General features: G+C 38.7%; 1 long non-coding RNA gene across 1 annotated transcript; it reads right to left on the bottom strand.

Moving 5' to 3' along the window:
• Positions 1-3,269: 3,269 nt before the first annotated feature.
• On the bottom strand, positions 3,270-25,257 carry LOC140514541 (uncharacterized). Its single transcript, XR_011970717.1, has 3 exons — positions 25,207-25,257; positions 10,829-12,461; positions 3,270-3,842 (listed from the first exon to the last, which is right to left on the bottom strand). It is a non-coding gene; the product is annotated as an uncharacterized lncRNA (long non-coding RNA).
• Positions 25,258-25,994: the final 737 nt, after the last annotated feature.

The following is a 25,994-nucleotide window of genomic DNA, read 5'->3' as shown; positions in this document are numbered from 1 at the left end:
CAGAAAAATGACCTTCAGTGTTCCTTTTTTTTTTTTTTTTCTCCAGGACTGTCCGTAAAAGTTTCCTTCTGAACATAGTTTCTATGTGGAATAGTTAACTCTACTTGTACAATGAGTTGACCCATACTGTGCTTAACTAGTACCTCCCTAGGCCTGATGTCTCAACCAAACTAATTGATTTTCTGAGTGACTTCTCTAATTCTCTGCTTTCAAGCAGAGGAACCTCTGCTCAGTTAGACTTATTCCTCAACAGTATCTGTAGTATATATCCATTCCAGCTTCCAGCTTAGCTGATGCAGCTCTGAAATCTGTTATTTCATCTCTTTTCTTTTATCTTTCTGACTTCAGATTCTGAATTTTTTTGGTAAATGACCCTTTAGCCTATGGTTAGTAACAAAGTTATCATCTCTCTATAATCAGATAAATTACTTTATCTATAATCATAAAACAATTCTGGTAATCATTTTCTCCTGTTTACTACAGCTTGTCGCATTTAAATTCAACAGCTATCTTAGAACTCTGAATACGGCCAGCTTAACTTAGCAGCAAACTCTCCATATGTCCCTTAAAGGGACAACACTTTATACTCATATGGTTCTTTACGATTTAAAAATATTCTCATTTCTCTCATCTCTATCTAAAGTTCTGACAGCCCTGGGAGATAGGTGCATGAATATTCAAAGGGTCTTTGGTTCTGGCAGCATAAGACTCTCCCAGTATGGAGATTTACTCCAATGCCTTGCTCAAATTCAAATAATTGTAAGTGTAAGAGACAGGATTTGAACTCAGGTCTTCTGACTTGAGTATAGTGCCCTTTCCATTCCTTCCTGCTTTTCTCAGGCTCATCCAAGTGTGTACATCTACCATTTATATCTGTGTATGCAGTAGGAGGTGCTGACTTTAAAACTTTGCCTTGGAAACATCTGGGCAACCCCAAGTCATCTGAGTGCCTGAAGAACCCCTGTGTCCTTTGTTTAACCTTGTCATTTTTCCATAAGGTTGGACATTACCTAATCCACTTGGATCAACCTATCCTGGCTGAGTCTGACTGTAGCTCATGAGATGCCTGGATTGTGTTTACCTTTCCTTTGAAATCCTGGCCCAGGTTGCAGAACGGAGATGTCACATCTCATTTACCAGACATCTTCAGGTTTCCATAGCACCTGTGTAAAAGCTCAGATACATTCACAGCTATCTTGCTTTTCCTAAATAGGGAAGCAGAAATGCAACTTCCCTTTGAATTGCCTTCTCTCTCTCTCTCCCTCCCTCCTTCCCTCTCTCCCTCCCTCCCTCTCTCTCTCTCTCCCTCCCTCCCTCCCTCTCTCCCTCTCTCCTCTCTCTCTCTCTCTCTCTCTCTTTCTCTCTCTCTCTCTCTCTCTTTCTCTCTCTCTCTCTCTCTCTCTCTTCCCCCTACAGAAAGGCATACATCTGGGCCTCATTTTAAGAAAACTTGATTATGGAAATCAAGACTTACAGGCCCAATAAATTCATGCATGGTTTTATGAATTACAGAATGAATTTATTACAAAGAAATAAATCACAAAATGATTTACCATATATTACCAATGAATACATCACAAAAGGGTTCTGTATATTTAAATACTGTGCATGGTTACAGATTATCAAAGGGAAGGATTTGTTGAACTGGAGAGTTGACAGAGAACTTTAGTGTTAAAACTTGTGTTAAAGAGGATATGGAGATAAAAGATCTCTGAAATAATAACATAAGGCAATTGAAAAACAGAATTTGATTTTAAAGTGAATGCATTCAGTTCTGAGATTCTCCACAATCTCCCTTTTCACCTTTGACACTGAGTTTTAGAATCCTTCAAGCAGGCAGTCTAAAAGAAGGTTGTTCTTCATATCTATCTACTCTCCCTCTGGTAGCTTGGAAGACAGAGGCTCCCTGGATCTTTAGAACTGGGCACCATTAGTACCAAATGAGATAATAGTTTGCCCCCACCCCCATGACTCCATCTGCTAACTATGCTCAGGGCATCGTACACATTCAGGACTTAGAACATAATCTAAACATTTGAGAGGGAAAGTGACCTTCCCCAAGGTCAGAGACCATCAGCTTTTCAGTTATTGAGGACATCTCCTTTCAGAAATGGAAGCTGAGAACACCCTTTCCCCCGGGCCCTGATGTACCAAATAACTTCCATATGATGAATGATGACTAGAGCTCACTAATACATGTGTGTACGTGTTCTATGTGTCTTCACACATAATCTTTTATAGATGCATATATTTTCTATCTAAAGTGTGTCAATATAAAATAATGAGACTAGTTACATAAGGTACATGTGAATGAGTGAACAAATGACCTTTTTCCCCATCCTCTACCTCTACCTCCAATCCAAGGAAAGCCTTGGGCCTAGATAATAGACCATCTTAACCATTGAAGTGTCAATGGGGCTTGCTTACTTAAAATAAAAAAATAGATATGGTGAAAAAGCATGAATGTACAACTCAGCTCCTCTGCTCATTAACTGTGTAAGCCTGGGCAAAATGAATAATAGATGTCGTATGAATAGAGCTTTGTTTGCAAAGTACTCAACAGACCTTATTTCACCTGTGTCTCACAACAATATTATGAGGAAGGTCCTACTATCTCCATTTCATAGAACATGAACTCAGGTTTTCCAAATGTCAGTCCAAGCACTTGCTTCATTATTTCATGTTGCCTCTCAATCTTAGCAATCATAGGAAGTTTCATGATATAGAGGAAAGTGTAATGGATTGGGAGTCAAAGGATCTTGGTTTGAATCTTGCCCTTGCTATTTCATACATGTGTGACTTGGGGCAAATCCACCTCTCTGGGACTCTGTTCTCCATATGTAAAATGACAAAGTTAGATATGGCAGCCTCCAAATCCCTTCCAGCTCTACATTTGTGATTCCTTTGGTTCTATTTTTAATTTATTTAGAAAAACCAGTGCATGTGAGAAATGTAAATCACAAATGGGAAGGTCAATTTTGTTTATTGGGTCAGAATATTTTATTCCCCTTCTCATAAAGCCTTCTGTATAACAACTTTTATTACTTCAAAGAGACCATATTTCCAGTTGCATGTCAGACAAAAGACTGTCCACATCTGACAAGCTCCTGGCACTTTTGTAGTCTTATTTATTCTGTTTGGAGGCAGAGAAATGCTAAGCAAATAAGTGTTGCATTTGCTAGACAGGCACATCATGTTGAGGTCTGTACCACTCTCTACCTGGGAAGACTTAAATGTCATTAAAGTTTGGTTTATGTCTAGCGGTGTTTTTTAGAGGTCACATGTTAATATCATGTGGCCATGTTGCAGATTTTTCCATTTTAAAATGAAATGAAACATCGCATCTCTATCATCATGTGTTTCAACTGTTGCACTTAGGGAAATGTTTGGCTCCTATGCCTGAAGAGCAAATAAATTGATAAGGACAAGTACAATTTTTTCCCTCCTGGATTTATTTATTCCAAGATTCTTAAGGCAAGCAAGTTGAAAGGCCTTTAGGTGTCTTTAAGTATGGGCCACTTCCAGAAATTTGCAAATAGCTGGACTCCTGGGCTTAGAGTCAAGTTTCTGCCACCATCCTTCATCTGAGGAGAAGTTGATGAGAGATGGAAGTTATATGCTTCTCTGGGCCAAGCAGGGGATTTCATTTTGGCTTGGTCCTGAATGTCCTTCATATTGCACCTGGTCCAGCTTCTGACATAAACAGGTGTTTGGTAAATGCTTTTAGGTCGTAGAGATGGTGATAATAATGGATGACACATAGCAAGGAAGATCCATTCCTGTCCATGCACTTGTTTTATCTGTGAAATGCCAGTCAACTTAAAGGTGAATGTTGGTATTGCCTAGAGAATGATAATATACAAGACCATAAAGTAATGACATTATTATATTTTTAATCTGCCTTGGGCAGAAAAATAGAAATAATGGTGGATTTCAAACAAGAGACCTAAGATCAAGTCTCAACTCCACCACCTTATCATAATGATCATGGGCGAGTTAGCAGAATATTAAGACTTTAGAAATTGAAGGACCCTAAAACCTAACCAAGCTCAATCCATTCACTTGACTTTTCTGGTCCTCAGCTTGCCCATCTGTGAAATGGGAGTAATAATAACATATTGCCTTTCTTTCAGGGTTGTTGAGTAAAACACTTGGTAAGATACAATAAGCCCTATACATGAGACATTATTATAATTACATCCTATGTAAGCATTTATGCAAAACTGAGAATAGCCCTTTGCAAATAGTAGGCACTTACTAAATTTTTATGGGATTAGAAAGCCCTAAATTGATAAGGAAAATTCCTAAATGCTGATGAGTGTGGGGAGGGAAATTTCCCATATCATGTCTTATTTGGGGGTGACATATTGGTATAGTAATAACCTCCTTCTGACTAGGACTCTTGATGCAGCTTAAAGTGGGACAATTCTTATTAGCTCATGGATTTAGACCTGGAAGACGCTTCTGAGGTTATCACTTCCAACCTCCCTAGTTTCACAGAGGGAACGACTAAGGCTCAGAGAGTCAAAGTAACTTGCCTAAGGTTGCTCAGGCAATAGTTAGCAGATCTCATATTTGAACCTTAATTAAACACCGATTGATCTATCAATTGGCTGCTTAATTGAGCCAAAGTCCTCTAGAATCTAGAGCCAGAACTCCCTTCTATCTATTGAACCACCCTACCCCTCCTACACCATGCTGCCTCTGATCAAAGCATCCTTATGAAGGCTTGACATGAACTTGTTATATGTTAGCTTAATAGTAAAGTGGATCCATCCTTGCATCAGTCCCACCACTTTTCCTATATTTGAATGAAATAGGATAAGTATTTAATAATCATCTACTATGTTCCAGGCACCGTGCTAAGCACTTTACAAATAAGATCTCTTTCATCTTCAACACAATCCTGGGATGTAGGCGCTGTTATTAGTTTCATTTTATGGCCAATAAAGCTGAGGCAGACAAAGGTTAGGTGACTTGTCTAGGATCACACAGCCAGTGGATATCTGGGGCCAAATTTGAATTGAAGCCTTCCTGACTCTGAACCTACTACTCTATCTGTGTACTGCCGAGTTAGCTCAGCCAAAGCTGAGGAGGAGTTTTTTGTCTCCAAGGATGACGTGACACACAGATGCTTAAAATAACAGGACCTGGTGATATTCTTTCATTCATTTCTTCAATATTTATTACCTATTTGCCTTTGGTAAGTCAGTTCCTTTTTCTAGATCTCAGTTTCCTTCATTCATTGAAATAGAAGGGTCAGACTCCTCCAACTCTGAATTCCATGCCCATGTGCAGGCATCTGGAAATGCTTGTTTTATTTCTTACATTCTGAGTAAAATAAAAACAAAATGATCTCATTTTGTCAGATGCTGACAGGAGGAGGAGAAAATCCACAAGGCTTTTTGATGGTCTTAAAGCACCAACATAGGCATAGGCTATGAAAAACAGGTTTAAAAGTGATTTAGAGATAGTGGGAGTTTTCAGCATGGCTGAGACCTGTTAGTGTAGAGAACCATGCCTATGTTTGATATGAAGACAAGAGGACCCCCATAACTACCCCACCTCTCAATAGGGAGAAAATGAGTTAATTATTGGGTAGATTGCAGGGTTTGTGCGAGAGATGAAAACTCTGACCTCTAGTGGTCATAAAGGACACCCACGGAGCTTTCGATATAATTGTTTTGTGTGGGATGAATAGGACCTGAAAAGACCCTCAGGGGTCATTTTGTCCATTCCTTTAGATTCAAGAAAGATTAGACTTAAATGTACACCAATTGAAGGGAAATTGCCCAGCACCAATTTTTTTTCAAAGTAGTATGCTCCAAAACATGCCAAAATTAATTACTAAGTAGATTTCCCCCCCTTAAATACTAGATAATTCTGGGAGTAGTTTTTATTATTGGAGTGAAAGGATCCAGAAAGAAATTTCTGGAGTCATTTGAGAAAATCCAGAACAAAACTAAGGTGAGATCTTGTGGCTAGAAGATTGGACAAGCCTGGCTGTGTTTCGGGTATTCTCTTATTAAGTGATCATAGGTAAGCCTATGTACCTCTGAACTATTCTGTACCTCTGTTTTTCACATCCCTAATGTAACAGTAATAATTTCTACTCTCCTATAGTACTGGGTTGATTAGAAGAAAAAAAGATTATAATGAATATGAATGCTCTTCCAAGCTAGGGGGGTGGATGGGGTTGCTGTTGCTGCTTCATCTGTCACTTCTTTAGGGTTTGTTTTATTTCTTTTGGGGGGAAGGCAGTTTCAGTCTTGGTTTTTAAAGAATGTTTTTGTTTTATTTTTTCTCAATTAAAATTACATGTAAAAACAATTTTAACATTTAACATTTTTAATCACTTTTGAAATCCAAATTGCCTTCATTTCCCTTTTCCTACCTCTCTTCTTGAGAAGACAAAGTACTTTGTTACAGATTATACATATGCAGTCATACAAAAATATTTCTACATTAGTCATGTTGCAAAAGAGAACACAGACCTCGCCCCCAAAAACAAGCGAAATAAAGTACAAAAAGTATGCCTTCATCTGCATTCAAATTCCATCAGTTCTTTTTCTGGAAGTGGATAGCATTTTTCATCCTAAGTCCTTTGAAATTGTATTGTATTGTTGCATTGCTGAGAATGTCATTGACAATTGATTATTTTACAATATTGCTGTTACTGTGTATGATGATCTCCTGGCTCTGTTCAGTTCCTTTTGTATGAATTCATATAAGGTTTCTTAAGTTTTTCTGAAAACAACCCCCTCATCATTTATGATAACACAATACTATTATATCACAATCATATATGACAACTTCTTCAACCATTCCCGAAGTGATGGGCATCCTTTCAATTTCCAATTCTTTGCCACCACAAAAAGAGCCTCTATAAATATTTTTGTAGGTATAGGACTTTTCTTTCCCCCTTTTTCTTTGATCTCTTTGGAACATAGACCTAATAATGGTATTGCTAGGTCAAAGGTATGCACAGTTTTATAGCCCTTTGGGAATAGTTCCAAACTGCTCTCCAAAATGGTTGGTTAAGTTCACAATTCCGCCAACAGTGGAACAGTGTTCCAGTTTTTTCACAGCATTTGTCATTTTCCTTTTCTGTTATATTAGCCATTCTGATAGGTATGAGGTGGTTCCCCAGAGATGTTTTAATGTGCATTTCTCTAATCAATAGTGATTTAGAGCATTTTTCATGTGATAGTTCTGATTTCTTCTGAAAAAAAAAATGCCTGCTCATATCTTTTGGCCACTTACCAATTGGGGATTGATTTATATTCTTATAAATCTAACTCATTTCTGTGTGTGTGTATGTGTGTGTTTTCGTCCTTTGTTGCCAAAGAAGACTATGCCATCAGAGAAATGATGACATGATTTGCACTTGACTTTGTTTTGAGTGAGGGAGAGCTGTGCAGGTCACTAGCCTCACTTCTCCTCCAGAGCCATCTGAATCCAGTGACCAGATATTCATCAGGATGACTGGAGATGACCCAGGATGAGGCAATTGGGGTTAAGTGACTTGCCCAAGGCCACACAGCTAGTGAGGGTCAAGTGTCTGAGGTGAGATTTGAACTCAACTCCTCCTGACTCCTGCACTGGTACTCTATCCACTGCACCACCTAGCTGCCCAGCTCATTTCTGTATATATTTGAGAAATGAACCCTTTATCTGGGAAACTTACAGTAAAATTTTCCTCCAGTTTCCTGCTTTTCTTCTAATCTTGGCTGCATTGACTTTGCTTGTGCAATCCCCTTTTTAACTTAATGTAGTCAAAATTACCAATTTTACATCCTGTAATACTCTCTGTCTCTTATTTGGTCACAAATTCTTCTCTTATCCATAAATCTGACAGGTGAAGTATTCCATGCTCCCCCAATTTCCTTGTGATATCTCTTTTTATTTCTAACTATGACCTTATCTTGGTTTATGGTGTGAGATTTTGGTCTATACCTAGTTTCTGCCAAACTGCTTTTTTAATTTTCCCAGCAATTTTCATTAAATATTGAATTCCCACCCCACCTCCCTGCAAAGCTAGGATCTTTGTGTTTATCAAATGCCAGATTACTAATGGTTGCCTTTCAGTCTTTTAAATTAAATTTTATTTTTTTCAATTGACAAGCATTTACTTTACGTCCTTCCCACTGCTCTCCCCCCCAACTAGAAAAGAAAAATAAAAGCAAAACTCTTATAACACATATGCATAGTGAAACAAGCAAATCTCCACATTGGCCATATCCAAAAATGTGTTTCATTCTGCATAGAGTTCATCTTTTCCTTAAAAGGTGATTAAAGATTTTCCCCCAGATAGTCAGAGACACTCTTGTGAAATATATTGTCATCAGGGATTGCCTCCATCTGGCAGATGGGGAAAATGAGTCTAGGAGCTTTGTGACATGAAGGAGGGAAAGGGGAGAAATTAAGGATGAATATAGGATTTCATGACTCCCAAAACATTGTCCTTCTTTTTGGATGGGGGAAGGAATAATGTGATATCTGAATCTGTGATTTAATTGGAATAGGGAATGCCCCCTATTAATGGGAATCATAAGTATTCTGCAACTTTATAGTCTTAGAGAGGTACCTAGAGCAATCACTGGTTGAGTGACTTGCCCAAAGTCACACAGTTAAAGTAGATGTCAAAGGCAGGGCTTGACTTTCTTTCTGTCTTCTAGGTCAGCTCACTGTCTCCAAAGCCATTTTGTCTCTACTTTTTTTTCTCCTTTGTAAGGATCTATAGTACAACTTAATATGCAAGTATTTTCTATGGAGACTGACAAGCAGGGAAGAAGATGGTGACCAGTAGCCAATTATGAACCCAAAGAAGGAAGAAACAGAAATATTGACAGCTATGGGGAATACTCTACTTGCCCTTCCTTTTCTCCTTATATGATATTGCATTTTGTATGGATAATGCTATTTTTGAATTCAGAATTTCTATTCTATCCAAAAGAATTCAGAAAAGGAATAATTTTTATTCATAATTAATATCCCTAGTAGTTCTGATTTCCATACAATAAAGAGTAAAGGCTAGTACTTTATAGAAAGTAGAGTATCAAGGGTTTGACAACACGAAATTTGGAATCAGAAAACCCAATTTCAAGTCCCAGTTCGGTCATTTACTAGACTTTGAGTTAGTTACTTTATATTTCTGGAATATGGTTAATTAGATTTGATCTCAATCCTTTCAAATTCTTTCAGTCTCTGAGCCTATGACATCTTTTCTCTAATAGAGAAGTGGGGAGGATTGGGAGATGGGGTAATGATGAAGTTAACTCTGGGAGTTGGGGAGATGATGTGTGAACATGCTGATTGTTTTCAGTGGCTGCGTGTCCACATTTGTCTCTGAAAGGAAGATGTGACTCTCAGCAGCTGCAGGTGACAGCTGGCAAAAATTATGGGGAAGAGGGATGGTGACTATTGCTAACCCCTGACATAGGTCACATTACTGAAATGGAACAAATGGTCTGAACATATCCAAGTGTTGCAAAGAAGGAGGTGGTCTTTCTAAATATTTTTATGAAACATTCTTAAGTAATTTGAATAGCCTGGTCCTACTGTCCCAGGGGAAATCAGCCACTTCTGGGACGGACTAGGGCCAGGAATGGAGAACCTGCAGCCTCTGGGCCACATGTGGCCTTCTAAGGTCCTTGGGTGTAGTCTTTTGACTGAGTTCAAGTTTTACAGAATAAATCCTTTTATTAAGAGGATTTGTTCTGTGAAGTTGGATTCTGTCAAAGGGCTGCACTTGAGGACCTAGAGGATCACATGCAGCCTCGAGGACGCAAGCTCCCTATCCCTAGACTAGGCCATACATTCTTGAATGCTGAGACCCAGAAGGGGGCACACAAGAAGGTCTATACGATGTAGAAAACAGGAGGCAGGTGACTGTGGCTCACCAAAAGCCCGCATGAAGCAGAGACAGATTGCACATGCAGCACCAGAGGAAGATATTCTCATAGTTTTTCCCCTCCTTTAACGTGTTGCCATTGCGAGGTTTGGGATTGTAGGGACAAAGGAGGACTGTGATTTTGTTTATCTTTGCATCCTTAGTGATTAGCCAATACTAAGGCATATACTAAGCCCATAATAAATGCTTGCTTATTGATTGGTGACTAAAGGATTAAGAATATTGGAAATTTTCTTTAAGCTGTAAATATACTCTTGAGAGACTCATCCCCATAGGGTCTAGTTTAAGGAGGTGGTCCCCTGGGAAAAGTGATACATGCCATCTGTAGGAAGAAAATCAGACTATCAAATTGAAGACTACAATGGAGAAAGAGAGGGGTGATAGTAAGTGCCATCTTCTGGAGAAAAGTAGAAATGCTGAACATTGGCATATAGTGATGGGAGCTGGAGCAGAGATGAGAGGTCACTTTGGGAGCTGAGCATCAAGAAACAGTGTCATCCCCTTCTGAGGGCTGCTACTAACAATGCCTGCTAGAAGAGTGGGGGTGGGGGAAGAGCTGTTGGAGGAAAACAATATGGCACAGACAAATGAGCTATGGAGGGATAAGTAAATATGAGGTATATTAAGTAAATGTGCCCCCACCTGGAGCCTCATCCAGGCTAGTGGTGTAAGTCACAAGGATCATACAGGATTTTTGGAGAGGCATTACTTTTTATGGGCTCAGACATTAATGCAGTTGGTATTAATTTCTAAATAAAATAATTGGTTATTATTTAAGCTTAGTACATCAGTGTGCCTGGAAAGGGAGCTGAGGATGATTTAATGTCATTCAACAAACATTTATGAAGTACCTACTGTTTGCCAAGTGTTGTGTTAGGTCTTGTGTATACAAATACAAAAATTAAAAATCCTTACCTTCAAAGGGCTTATATCCAATTGGGAGTGTCAGATAGTAAACTTTTCAGATCATCTGGGTGGGAGCAATGATAATGAAATTGGACCGTTCATGTCAGAAATGTGTCTCTAACACAGACCTCCTCCCAAAAACAACAAGTAAAATAAAGTACAAAAAGTATGCCTTAATCTGCATTCAAACTCCATCAGTTCTTTTTCTGGAGGTGGATAGCATTTTTCATCATAAGTCCTTTGAAATTGTGTTATATTGTTGCATTGCTGAGAATGTCATTGACAATTGATTATTATACAATATTACTGTTACTGTGTATGATGATCTCCTGGCTCTGTTCAGTTCCTTTTGTATCAATTCATATAAGTTTTCTCAAGGTTTTCTGAAAACACCCCCCTCATCATTTATGATAACACAATAGTATTACATCACAATCATATAGGACAACTTCTTCGGCCATTCCTCAAGTGATGGGCATCCTTTCAATTTCCAATTCTTCACCACCACAAAAAGAGCCTCTATAAATATTTTGTAGATAAAGGACTTTGGTCAACAATCATCTATCTTATCTCAGGTTTGAAGGTCACATTGATAATATTGCCCCTGAGTTTAATAGAGAATTTTCATGAAGTCATTAGTTTTCCACTTGCACATATCAGTGATGGTGGTCTGGAATCTCTGTCTGAATTATAAGAGCACAAAGGTTACATAAAGTGCTCCTGAGCTGTTAATAGAGTCCATTTCCAGTGCCTCCCCAGAACTCCTTAATTCACTGTGACCCAATTATCTCTCCATCAATGCCTATTTCCCTTCTAAATGGAGCTTTAAAAAGGAATTGATATGCCTAGTGTCATCCGCATGTGTGATCTCAGCATCCAGGGCTAAAACAGCATTCTGATTTCTTTTTTCCTATCCATCTGAAACAAAGTGCTCTCTCTGTGCCTTTGTGGTCTTTTTTTTAATAAAAATTTTACTTTTTCTTTCATTGGCAAATACAGCTATTCACACAAAGAAACAAGAGCATAGAAAAAGGCAATTAGAAACAATGCATCTGCAGTTTAAATGATTTTTTAGTGTCTACCACATCCATGCTGAACTCTACCCCCAGTATAGGATGTAGGACCACAGATTTACAAATGGAAGTTACCCTAATGGTCTACGTTTTATTCATTTCAGGGACAAAGAAACAGAGGTTGAAAGATGGGAAGGGATTTGCCCCACGGTACACAAGTAGCAAGCAGGAAGGCTAGGATTTAAACCTGGATCCTCTTGTTCCAAATGCAGTAGTAACCCCATAGGTGTGCCTAGAGTCTGGGTCACATGGTGCACCCCTAATCCATGCTGTGGGCAAACCCATGACTACTCAGATGGTGTTTTTTTCTCAGTTTTTTGGACCTTCTTTGCTATGTGTATAACATGAATTTATCACAGCTGTTGTTGTTGGTTCTTTGTTCTTCAAGAGGATCCATCACATCAGGAGGAGGATGTCTTGACTTGCATTCTTCAGGCTCTGTTTTCATCTTTTTGCTGGTCTGTTAGGAAGAGAGGTGATGTCGTGGAAAGAAGGCTGGATTTGGAGTACCTGAGTTCAAATCCTGCTTCCAAAATTCATTGTCACTTAACCCGTCTCGTTATCCTCATCTGTAAAATGGGAGAGAACAAGAGTAGCTACCTCACTGGGCTGTTATGAGGATCAAATGAGATCACCTGTATAGAATAGTTAAAAAATTTTAATGCACTATGCAAGTGGTAGTATTTATTATAATAATATTATATATTACATTATATAATTATGTAATATAATTAATTATATATAATATAGGTTATATTATATAATACTATAATTATTATATATAATATCGTAATATATTATATATAATAATAATAAAAACTCCACAGATCCTTTCCTAGAGGAGGCACATTATTGAACAATACCACACAGGAGATATATTTTGCACCAAAAGTCAACTTGATGAAGTGATTTTTTTGATACTGAAATTTCTTCCACAAAGACACATCACAAGCACTCTGTAACTTGTAGTTTTCCAATAGCACAAGGGCCCAGAGGAGTTAAATGACTGGTGTTGATCACTCACCAAGCTAGTCAATATTCTCATTGTTCAGTCATGTCTGACTCTTCGTGACCTCATTTTGGGGTTTTCTTGGCAAAGATACTGGAGTAGTTTGCCATTTCTTTCTCCAGTTCATTTGACAGATGAGGAAACTGAGGCAAACAGGGTTAAGTGACTTGTCCAGGGTCACACAGCTAGTAAGTGTCTGAGGATGAAGATGAGTCTTCCTGACTTCAGGGTTGGCACTCTATGCACTGTGCCACTTAGCTTGCAGTCAGTATAAGAGGTGGCATTTGAAACCAGATCATCCTGACTTTACATCAAGCCCTCTCTCCACTACAGTATACTATCACTGAGCAGCCTCCCCATAACTTTCAGGTTATTGTTTCCTATCAACGGACCATTGACTAAACATCAAAACATCACAGCCTAATTTTTCTCCTGCCTGAAGCCATCTATAAAGCATCTTCTAAAAATTGCTTTGTTGCCAGATATCTTAAGGTAAAATCAGCTTATAAATTAATAACTTGCATCCAAGTGAAAAGCAAGTGCTTAATGTTTAATAGTGAATGAGGAAAAGCTTTTGCATGTTAGCAATTCACATTCAAGTAAATAAAAATAGTCATGATGTGATAAGTTTACATGGTTCAGAAAGTTCCATAAATGTGAGAGGTTTAAGCTTTAGTTTTAAAAATAGACATTAAATATATAATTCATTTTTTTAAACTACTGTCATACTTGCCAATAAAATTTTACTTAAAACCTTCTTGGTGTCTCATGGGAAATTCTGGATTTACATTCTATTCCCAATTCACCACAGTATGTAAATCTTCTCTCCAGTTTGAGGGTTGTCTCAACATGAGAAATAACATGAAAGCTACAAGGATATTGACAATTCTCAATCTAATTAAGTTCAAGTATTTATTAAATAGCTATGATGTGTAAGACATTTCTCTAGGAGCTTAGGGATAAAAAGATCCACTTGAGGTACTCATGTGAATGGGTAGACAGTGTAGCAGACAGTGCTCAGTCAGAAAGTCCTGCCTCAGATACTTGTTAGTATGACTCTGGGCAAGTTTCAGCCTCAGTTTCCTCCTCTGTTAAATTGGAGTAATAATAACACCTATGTCATCACAAGATAGTTGTAGGGTTCCAATGAGATGACATATATAAAGTCATCTGCAACCCTTAGAGTGGTAAATAAATGATTATGCTTATTATATATTATTATTATATAATTTATTGAGAATTACAAAGAAGTTAAGAGGGTAACATGGGCAGTTAGGTAGTGCAGTGGATATAGTGAAGGGCTTGAGCTCAAATCTGGACTCAGACACTTGCTACCTGTGTGACCCTGGACAAATTGCTTAACCCTGTTTGCCTCAATTTTCTCATCTGTAAAATGACCTGGAAAAGGAAATGCCTAACCACTCCAGCATCTCTGCCAAAAAAAATCCCAAAAGGGATCATGAAAAATTGGACATGAACTGAAATAACTGAACAACAACAGTCTAACATGGTCAGTTCTGACACTAGAACTTAATGAAGATTATGGGTAAGTTAAAGAGCATTCTAAGGAAGGTAAACAAGAAAGGTAAAGGGTCTCATCCCTGTGCTATTTGAGATTTGGTTGGTTAGCCTGAAGGAAAAAAACAAGACTCAGAGAGGCATGATAGCTGTCATTGAGTATTTGAAGGTCTGTCATGGGGAAGAAGGATTATAGAATGGAATGGAATGGAAATTGACATTTATATAAAGTGCCTACTATGTGCAGTATATGCTAAGCACTTTAGAAATATCATCTCATTTGATTGTACTTGTTCCATTTGGGCATACTGGACAAAGATTCAAGACTCAATGTCAAAAAGAATTTGCTAATAATTAGAGCTCTCCATAGATGGAATCGACTGTCTTTGGAGGTGGTGGGTTCCTATTGGAGGTCTTCAGGCAGAAATTGGATAACCACTCATCAGGCATGCTGCAGTGGTATACTTTTGGAGTGTGGGATGATCTAGGTGGTTGCTGAGGTGGCTTTCTGGCTCTAACATTTTGTGATCTGTAAATTTCTCAATGGACTTTCCATCGTGGCATGTAAGTAACATGAAGTTCTTGAGACTATGGTACTGGAACTCAAGCTCTAGCTTGTCCTATCAGAAAGAGCCTAGTGATAGGCCGTATTGCATTGTTTTCTGAGTTTAACTGGGTTCAGGATGATTAATTTTTTGTCCATAGTAACTATGAGTTGTACTTAGTACTTAGCATGATATCTGGCACATAATAGGCACTAACTGACTGGCTGTGAGTTACTATTAAGTCATAATAAAGTTCTGATCAGAGTAGTGAAGCCAGCACCCATCCCAAGTATGAACATCCCCGCAGAATTGGTTAGGCAGTGTAGACATTCAAGCAAGATGTAGGGGGTATGCTCTTGTGCAACCTAATGCCTCAGAAAAAAGGTGACACTACAATATTCTTAGTCCTTCCCCTTAAGGGAAGGAGAAGGAAGTTGAGTGGTAATTGGGTTCCATTTTTTTTAGATGATAGGATGGCTCAGTGTACAACCAGCACTTTGGATGTATGCTTACAGCAGATTTGAATGTTAATATGCTTCTGTAGAATCTTACCAAGACTGAACAATGAGTCCTCTGGATTCCTGGGTATACTAGGCAGAAGGGATGATTATTTTAATTTTGTAGATTGTCAAAGTGAAGTCTGAGCCATGAAACTGCCTTGGTCAATTTGACTGGAATTTGTTGCTATATATGGGTGAAAGTAGATGGGAGAGGATAATTCATAAATTTGCACTGAAAACTGAATAAAATATAACCCTGAAAAATGCTTTGAGTTCTTCAGATATGAGTATTGGAGAAGAAGTGTTTGTCCTGAAAATGTCTTATGACTTTTTATGTCTCTAATTGGCCATTTGTAGACAGTGGGGGAAAACTCATACCAAAGACATTTGCCTGTCTATCCCATGAAATTGCAATATGTGTTCAATCCATTCATCTTCACCAAAGATTTTGAGACTTCATTGTAAAATTTGTGATTTGATTTACCACAAAACAAATACATTTGGGAGTAGAATTTCTGGCTATATGTATATGTATATATAAGGCAGCTAAGGTGCCGTAGTAGATAGAGCACTGGGCTGGGAATCAGGAAGACTCATCTTTATGAGTTCAAATCGAACCTCAGACACCAGCTGTGTGACTGTGGGCAAGTCACTTCACCCTGCTTGCCTCAGCTTCCTCATTTGCCTCAGAAGAAAATGGCAACCACTCTGGTATCCTTGCCAAGAGAACCCCAAATGAAGTCATGAAGAATCAGACACGACTGAACAACAAAATGCATGTGTTTGTGTGTGTGTGTATATATATAGATACATATATATATATGCATGTGTGTATGTAAAACCTTTTAAAAAGCAATATTATAAAGTATTCCTCACTACCCCATCCTGCAAGTGGCACCCTAGGTGCCTATACCAATGTTAATTCTGATTACTGACACTCTCAAAATGCTTTTAGAAACTACTATGCCAAGACTGCTTATATCTGTGCTGCTGGAGCATCAGGAAGTTGCATTACAGACATTAAAGGAAAGATAATCTCAGCTTTGTCTCATCTTTCCTTACAATATGTTTGTCTCGTGGTTACACTTGGTCATAGAACACCCTAGGTTTGGACTCTCTTTTCTATTTATTCTCCTTGTGACCTTGTACAAGTTCTTAATCTCTCTTGGCCTCAGTTTTCCTCATCCATAAAAATGAGGGTTTTGTATTGGACCTTCCCATCCTAAATCCAATCCTTGGAAGTCCAAGAAGAGAACTATATTGTCACATGATCTTCACAACAGCCCTGCTGAATAGGTAATACATATAACAATATTTCTTGCTTTGTTGATTAGGAAATTGAACTCAGAGAGATGAAATGATTTGCCTGAAGTCATGCACCTAGCCAGTGTCAAAACGGAGGATAGAATCTAGGTCTCCTGATTTCAAAGCCCAATGCTTTTTCTACCATCCCATGCCACCGTAAATGTAAGCTATCAGTATGGTCATTGCTGTTAGTACATGATTGTCCTCTTGAAAAGTGATTTCTTAAAGGTAGATTTTGAACTAAAATGCTCACTGAGGCTATTAATGTTTCTAAATCTGCTTAAATGCTGCTAAATTTTGTGCTAACTAGCCATGTTTCTGTGCCATAAGCAGAGAACAAGTATGCAAAGAAATATCCTCTGCTAAGTTGTATGCAATTATTTTCTAATATCCCTTATTATTTTCTTTAAGTGGTCATAATTGCTGGGCTTCTTTAAGATGGTTTAAGATAATCTCAGGATCACAGAGCCTCAGAACAGATCATCTATCATAGCCCTATACCTAAAGTAACCCCTTCTCAATGAGCATTTTCAGCAGTCTTCACTCTCTGCTTGAAGATCTCAGTAAAGGGGAAACCACCACCATCCCCAGAGGAAGTCCATTGTATTTTCATGTAGCTTGAATTATTCAGGTTTTCCTTAGATCAAATCTAAATCCTCCTCATAATTTCATCACTCGAAGGCCATGAAATCATAAACCATGGAATTTGAGAATTGTAAATCACTTCAGTGATCATGGTCCCACTCATTAACTAAAGGAATCCCCATTATTACCCTACAAATTGTATCCTACCTCCAATACTAGAAAAAGGCTCAAAGAATACACACTATGTGGCAGCTAGGGGCATAGTAGGTATGGAGACAGAATATTGGATAGAATCCTGGAGTTCAAAGACCTGATTGTTTGTTTGTTTGTTGGTGACCCTGGGCAAATTCCTTAACTTCTCCTTGCTTCAATTTCTTTATCTGTAAAATGGAATAATAATAGTAGATCCCACCTCTATGATTGAGAAGGTAAAATGAAATAACGTGTGTAAAATGATTTAAAAACTTTAGAGAGTCATACAAATGTCAGTTATTATTATTATCGGCCACTCTACCTTATCTGCTTCCTATGTCTCCCTCTCCTCAGTAGCTCAAAAGAAACATGAGATGAGCAAATTTGAAGACATCTCCACTCCAAATGTTCATGTGGATTATTTGTGCCCAACATGTGGTAGAGCCTTCCGAGCTTGTATGGGTTTGATCAGACATAGTCAAACACATGAACCTTGACCCAAACATAGTGATGTCATTTTTGTCCTCTTGGAGAATGAAAGACAATGACCTGATAGTTCCCTCTCCCCAGAGTGCCCTCATAGGCTGCGGAACACCCCACCTAAGACCTGGGAAATGCCTTGTGTGCCAAACTTTTCACTCCCTTCTCCCTCCCATCACTTTTCTTCTGTGATTCCATCCATGATGAGTCAGAGCAATTTTATTCCTCATTGAATATCCTGACCTGGAGGCAACTTTTTCCAAAACATTTAAATTCAGCAGACAAAAAAATGGAAAGAATCCTCTTATTCTTATTTTCACAGTAAAAAGCTCCCAGGAGAGTTGGGCTTCTCCAGATTCATAGATTCCCTAAGCCATGGAGAAGCTGCATTTTCAGTAGCTAGTATTCTATATTATTTTTTCCCCCAGGATGAAAGACGTGAACATATCTTAGCTCTTACCAAGTTTTAGGTTCAAGTTTTAGAATGAAAATGCCCTCTGCTGGCAGGGACATTTGTTTGCTCATGCTTCTGGCAGTTACTTTTTTAGCACAAAACACCACATGTATTAATATGCCATCGGTGGCATCTCCAGTGATAATTGTTACATGCCAGCTATGAAACCACCCAGCCCTGGCTCTTGTGGCCTACTTCTGAAAGGGAACTGCACCACTTTACAATTATCACTCAGGCTGGCGAGGGCAGAAGGGGAGGGTGGCAGAGCAGCAGCAGAAGGAGTCTTTTCAATTTAGAGGAACAGATCAGCTGCCACAGGCACCATGCAGTGCTGGCCATGGCAGAGTTTGGGTGACATCACTCTCAACTCTCATCATGTCAGCAAAATTCTCCTCAGAATGACAGCAGCTCCCTGCTCCTACAGCCTAGGAGCATTCAGAGGAACAATCGTGTCATCTCTGAGTCGGAAAGGATCTCAGAGGTCACCTAATTCAAACCCTCCCCACCCCCCACCCCCCAATCCTGGAAAGCACTGTTTAGTTGTTTCAGTTGTGTCCAGCTCTTCATGACCTCATTTCTGGGTTTGTTTGTTTTTGGAAAAAGATACTGGAGTGGTTACCATTTCCTTCTCCAGTTCATTTTACAGATGAAAAAACTGAGGCAAACAGGGTTAAAAGATTTGCCCAGGGTCACACAGCTAGTGAGTGCCCAAGGTCACATTTGAACTCGAGTCTTTCTGACGCAATTGCTGGCGCCCTATCCATTGCACCATCTAGCTGCCTAGAAGCATTGATCTCCCGTAAAACATCTCTGAGGATCTGACTGCAGAGAGAAGCATACTATTTTCTCTCTCTTTCTCATGGTTATTCCCGTTGATTCTGATTCTTCTTTATAACATGACTAATGTGGAAATATGTTTAATATGATTGTACATGTATAGGCTATCTCAGATTGCATGCCATCTTGGGGGAAGGGGGAAGAAAAGGGGGAAAATTTAGAACTCAAAATCTTATAAAAGTGAGTGTTGAAAACTAAAAATAAATTAATTAATTTTAAAAAATATCTCTGAAGAGTGATCCTCCACCCTTTACTTAAAGATCTCTAATGATGGATACTCACTGATAGCAGTTGTTTTTTAGCAACTTTAATGGTTCAGAAGGTTTTCTTTGCCTTCTGAATCTCCTCATAAGGCTTGGGCTCAGTGACCACTGATCTGTTACACTAAAATGTGGTACCTACAACTCAATACAACATTGCAAATGTATTCCAATAATTTCAAAAAACAATGGGACTATTATTTTCCTCGTTCTGGAAATAAGCTTCTGGTAATGTAGTCTAAGATTATATTAGCTTTTTTTTGGCTATGTCATATTTTTTTCAAATGATGAACTTACAGACCCCTAACATTCTCAGGTCTTACACTCATGAACTATCGTCTGGACATGTATCCTCCAACTTATACTTGTACAATTGATGATATGAAACCAAACTCAGATTTTACATTCATCCCTGCTAAATTCCATTTAATTAGATTCAGCCAATTATGGATTTGGGTTTCAGTTCTGTCATCTATCATGTTAACTGTCTTATAATAGTGTATCTGGATCCTTCTAGGCAAACCAAGAGCTGCTCCCTTAAGAGTGATTGATGTTGAAGTTTCAAGAAAAGGTATGCTGGAAAGGTGGCTTCTGAACCATAGACTCTCTATGTATGGTATTGCATAACTGGTTGTTTTGTTACAGTCCTATGCAAAGGAAATCTATGTTCAAAATTATGACCCCATGAGAAAGCATGCCATAGTAGCCAGAGTCTTAGAATTAAGAAGACATGGCTTTAAATTTTGCCTCTGACATATTCTAGTTGTGTGAATGTGAGCAAGTCACTTAACCTCTTACTGTCCCCTAAGATAGACTGTATGGTAAAGACAAGTTGCATTTCTCCACATGTGTAGGGAGTTTCCACACCAGGAACTTCTCTACTCCAATAAAATCACAGGTCCAGACCTGTCCCTATCTCCCATCTTGAAAAAAAAAGATTTAAGGCCTCTACAAGACCCTTAAAAGACTTTTAAATCATTGAAGATTTAAAAAATAAAATATCATTGTTATTTTTGTTTTGGAGACTATTAGATGGAGCAATGGATAGAGTGCCAGGCCTGGAGTCAGGAAGACTCTTCCTTCTGAGCTCAAATCTGGCCTCAGACGCTTACTAGCTGTAAGATCCCGAGTAAGTCACTTAACCCTGTTTGCTGCAGTTTCCTCATTCATAAAATGAGCTATAGGAGGAAACTGCAAACCACTCTAGTATCTTTGCCAAGAAAACCCCAAATGGGGTCATGAAGACTCTGACAAGACTGAAAAACAACTCACCAACAAAAATTTATTTTCATATTATCTACATTTCTTATTGTACATTCCCTCCCAGAGGGCCATCCTTCCTAATGAAGAATTTAAAAACTAGAAGAAAAATAAAACTCTATAAAACTAATCACTATTGAAGACTAAACCTCTGTCTTTCTGTGTGTGCTTTGTTGTATTCTAACAGTCCAAAAAGTGGCCATCCAGGAATGCTATGTCACATTTACTTCCCTGGTTTTGAATGGCAAGTTCCTTCCTCAAACATCTGCTTATTTCTTTACATCTGACCTATGCACAAAACTTGAAACAACTCTTCCAGCTCAATCCCATTTTCTTCTGTTGTTTTCAGTTGAGATGGTGGATAGGAATCGAACGTCTGGTTAATCGATAAAATCAATCAATAATTTATTAAGTGCCTACCATGTGCCAGACACTATACTAAGTGCTGGGTATACAAAAAGAGACAAAAGACAGTCCCTGACCTCAAGGACCTCACAGTCTAGTGGATTACCCTACTTTATATGGTTGTTCTTCACAGTTGAGTTTCAACCTTCTCTCTCTTGAGAGAAGGGCAATATAATGTACTATGAAGGCACAATAGGTAGTACAATACAAAGGTATGATGAAGGGCATAGTATCAGAGGACCTGAATCCAAATCCTATCTACTTCCCCTTAACTGACAGCATGACCTTGGGTGAGTCACTAAAAGTCTCTTGAACCTCAGTTTCCTCTTTTGTAAAACAAGAAAGTTGGACTAGGTAACACCTCAGAAGTCCCTTCTGGTTTGGATTCCATAACTTAAATCTATTTCAATTTTCAGGCCTGTCCTACCACTTCCCTGAGTAGCTTTTCCCATGTTTTCTGGTCAGGTTCTTAGATTTTACTTTCTTGTAGAGAGGTTTATTTCCCCTGGCTTTCTTCAGAACTGTCTGATGAGGGGCCATGACCTTCCTGAGGTCAGGACTTTATTCTCTCACCATTCACCCTGTGGGCCCTTGAGAAGTGTTGATGATGAGGAAAACTCATTTTCTAGCCATGCCTATGAAATGAATAGATTATAACTGAATCTCATTAGCAGCCTCTGAAGCATCTAGTGAGCCACATCATTTCAACTTTGAGAGAAGAAGGTTATACAGAAAACATGCCAACTGTGAGAGAGAAAGGAAGGAGGTGACTTTTGCTTTTGTCTCTCTGCTGCACAGTTAGGCCACAGGAATGTTATTTATTTCCCTTTTCCCTTCTGATTGGAAATACTTTATTCATACTAGAATTCTATTTACTCTTTTAAAAATTGCAGTAAAGGTCCATTTTCAATAGAATAGAAAGGGCATTGGATCAGGAGACAAAATTCAAGTCCCTTCTATACCATTAACTCACAGTGTAACTTTGCTTAAGTCACTTGGCTTCTTCCGTTCTCATTTTCTCCCATCTGTAAATTGAGGAATTTTTTTTTTTGATTCTCTCTGAGGTAGGAGCAACATCTGGACTAGGTTATCTTTTCCCTAAAAGGCAATGAAACCACCCTTGGATCTTAATTGGTTCAGGGGATTAAAACTTAAACCTTTGACATAGCTTCCTGGTTGCCCATGGATGCTCTGTGCAGAAGGAGTGAAGGGCTCCTCTGGTTTGATAGAATCTGCTGATTGGGCACTCACCATGACAAAAATAAAAGTGGAGGTGGGGAGGGGGAGCTGCCCAATCAATGCTGTATTTTTGCTGAATATCCTTCCCAAGTATGTACACATTCTTTTGCTAAATGTAAGATAGACTAATACGAGTGTCTCATTTTGTTCCAATTCCAAGCCTAAACCACTAGATCAGCCTCAGTCAGGCCTAAACAATTTCCAAGGTTCTTTCCATCTTTGGAGACCACTACCAACTTCTTGCCATAAAGAACATTTCCATTATGTCACTCCTCAAGAATATACATTGGCTCCCTGTGGTCCATAATCTCCTACTTAAAACTCACTGATGATCTTCAAAGCCCTCTACATAATCTGGCCTCACTCTACCATACATTCCTATTTCCCATTACTGTCCAGCATGTACCCACTGCTCAATTAGGTCGACTTACTCTCTCATCTTTAAGCCATGCTCACTTCCCCTCATTAGGACCTCTATCTTGGTTTGAGCTGAGATCTCATCTTATTCTCAGCAAACAGCTCATTTTGTATTTTCCTGTATGTTCTATCCAGTAGAGTGCCCAGCCTCATGGCACTCCTGAGGTCTGCCTGACCTTTCCCTGCTTCCTGTCAGCATGCTAACAATGGCATAGGCATTGTTCTGGCCACTGCCTGCCCTTGGATATGGCAGGAACCTCAACTCATATCTCTATGCCCTCTACAAGCCTTGTGTCTCTATTTTTAGACAATCCATTTGTCTCCATTTTTAGACAAAATCCAATCCTACATGGGCACATTCTTCTCACATTTTATGCACGGTGTCAACATCTCTCCAGAGAAGTTGTGAGTTCCTTGGAGGAAGCATTAATACTTCTGTGCCCCACCCCCAGACATTCTAGCCCTTTAATAAAATCTTCTAGATTGAATGATTGATAAAGAGCAGCTGAACTGACTTAAGTTGAATCTTTGACTATCAAATTCCCAGGAATGTCAACTGAATTATCTTGGTCAGAAATCTCAGCTGGGAAAAAGAAAAATCTCTTCTTGGTCACACCTGTTCTCAGTATAGTTATGCCACAGATCCAGAGCCTTCAGCCCTCCCCATGAGAACTCATTTGCCAGAACTTATCATGTCACAAGAATTAGAAACAGGCTGATGGATAGAGCTGATTATTGTAAAGATTATTATTAATAATAATATCTAGCACCTACTTATGTACTATGATAACACTTTATGAATATTATTTCATTGATCTTCATAACAACCTTATGAGGTAGGTACCATTATTTCCCACTTTACAGCAGAGGAAACTGTGGCTAAATGACTTGCCCAGAGTCACACAGCTAAGAAATGTCTGAAGCAGAATTTGAACTCCATTCCTCCTAACTTCAGACGCAGTGCTCTATCCATTGTGCCACCTAGCAAGTACGTGATCTCTCCAAAGGCATAGGAAACATACATCTTGAATATTATATTTTGTCCAATGGAGTCAAATGCATGTGTTTTTAAAATCAGCAAACCATAGACATAATAGATCCTGTGTAATGTACCGCCCTCATTCAATTGGTCAACAATGAAAATGATTCCTGTAAGATCACAGATTTAAAGGCAGAAGTTTAAGAAGCCAAATTGAAAACAAGGACATTTATTAGCATTCAAAGGAAGATGGCTTTTGTTTCTGGCAGCTCCAACTGCAGAGGAACAGATTTAGCTTTTATATAACTTTTCAGACCTGCTTAAAGTACACAGCTAATCAGCCACATTCTGCCTCAACTTGGGAATAGATAAGTATAGCATTTCAAAGGAGGAGTGGAGAAGAAAAAGGGGATTGGTGAAGGAAAAAAGAGATTTCTTGGGAAACGTCTGACATGTAACTGACAGGGTTTATTGTTGGAATGAGTGACATTCCCTTGTCGAAGGGTAGGAGACGAAGGGAGGTGATAAAATACTTTCCCAATTGTTCAAAAAGTTCATTTAGGGAAAACTGTAGGTGTCTTTTATCCAAGAATAACAAATAGTTGTTACAACAGTGGATGGAAACATCTGCTTTACCATGACTTTCCACAGCTCATTATGTTTTTTTTCTCTTTCATTCAATAGCGGTTGAAGACTTTCCACTCTTAGGCTACCATGTGATGGTATAGGGGATGAATCCATCAAGATATCACTAAGTGATTATGGTCCCTCCCTATCTTCTCCCCACATTGGTTTGTTCCTGAGAAGTGGAATAAAGGATGTGTATAATCAGAAAAAGAATGGTGGGCTGGTCATGCAACAAGAATAAGGATTCATAAAGACACAACCTGAATTTAAGTGTTATACTAGTATTCATGAAGTATTAATTAGAAGAACCTGGCAGGAGGCTTCTCGGGCCAGAAAGGATTTATGACAAGGCAAGGACAAGAAATGCATGGTTGGGTTATAATTGGCAACCGCAGATTTCATACTTTATTAAGGACTTGGATCTACTGAAGTATTAAATAATTATAATAAATGGTGCTAATGTTTTTGATGGGCCTTAGGATGCTTAGTGCTGCCTGAATCCCTATCTTTGGAAAATACATTAGACCAGGGATCTCTACTTTAAGAGACTTTCAATTTTGTACAAATTCCTTTGTAATGGCAAAAATTGGGACTTCCTATTCTGGGACATGTGAAGAGCCCTTTTGAAAACAATGTGACCCAGCAATCTCACCGTGGGGTTTATACCCCAAGTGAAATTTTTAACATTTATAAAACACCTACCTTATAACACTGTCCATAGCAGCACCATTTGTCTTGAATCTGAAACAAACTGAGTGCCCAACAATTAGGTAATGTTTGAACAAACTGTGCTGTATATATGAATATAAAGGAATTTATTCAAAGAGATATGGGGAGACTTATATGAAATTATTTGGAGTGAACACAGCAGAACCAAAAGAAACATAGGCAATTATGGTAACTATGCATAAGGGGCCTTTGTCTAGGTCTGCACAAATTCCATATTTTCTAAGGAATACATTAGAGTCCTCCTTAATCCGAATGACTTCCCTCTTAGACTACCTCCAGTCAACCCTGAATATAGTCTGTTGGTTTCCATGTTGTCTACCCCAATAGACCCTAAGCCTCTTGGAGACAGCTAGGTGGTACAGTAGATAAAGTACTAGGCCTGGAGTCAGGAATAACTGAGCTTAAATCCAGCCTCAGATAGTAGTTGTGGGACCCTTGGCAAGTCACTTACTCTCTGTCTACCTCAGTTTCCTCAACTGTAAAATGGAGATAACAAAGCACCTCCCTCTCAGAATTACAGCGAGGATCAAATTAGATAATATTTGTAGTATTTAACACAATGTCTGGCACACAGTAAGTACTTAATAAATTATTTTTGACTGACTACATCCCCTACAAAGCTTTGGGACAAAGAACTTTGTTCGTTGGAGGAGGCTCTCTAAACTCTTTTACCAGAAGCTGTGGGCTCCATAGCATGACCACAATAACCAGACATACTTTAGTTAGGTCAGGTATGCCTCTTGGACTAAGAATTAACAAGA

The sequence above is a fragment of the Notamacropus eugenii genome, chromosome 7 (genome assembly GCF_028372415.1).
Source record: "Notamacropus eugenii isolate mMacEug1 chromosome 7, mMacEug1.pri_v2, whole genome shotgun sequence".
Classification (NCBI taxonomy): Eukaryota; Metazoa; Chordata; class Mammalia; order Diprotodontia; family Macropodidae; genus Notamacropus; species Notamacropus eugenii.
The sequence above is the reverse complement of the archived record's forward strand: the minus strand, read 5'-3'. Positions and strand labels throughout refer to the sequence as shown.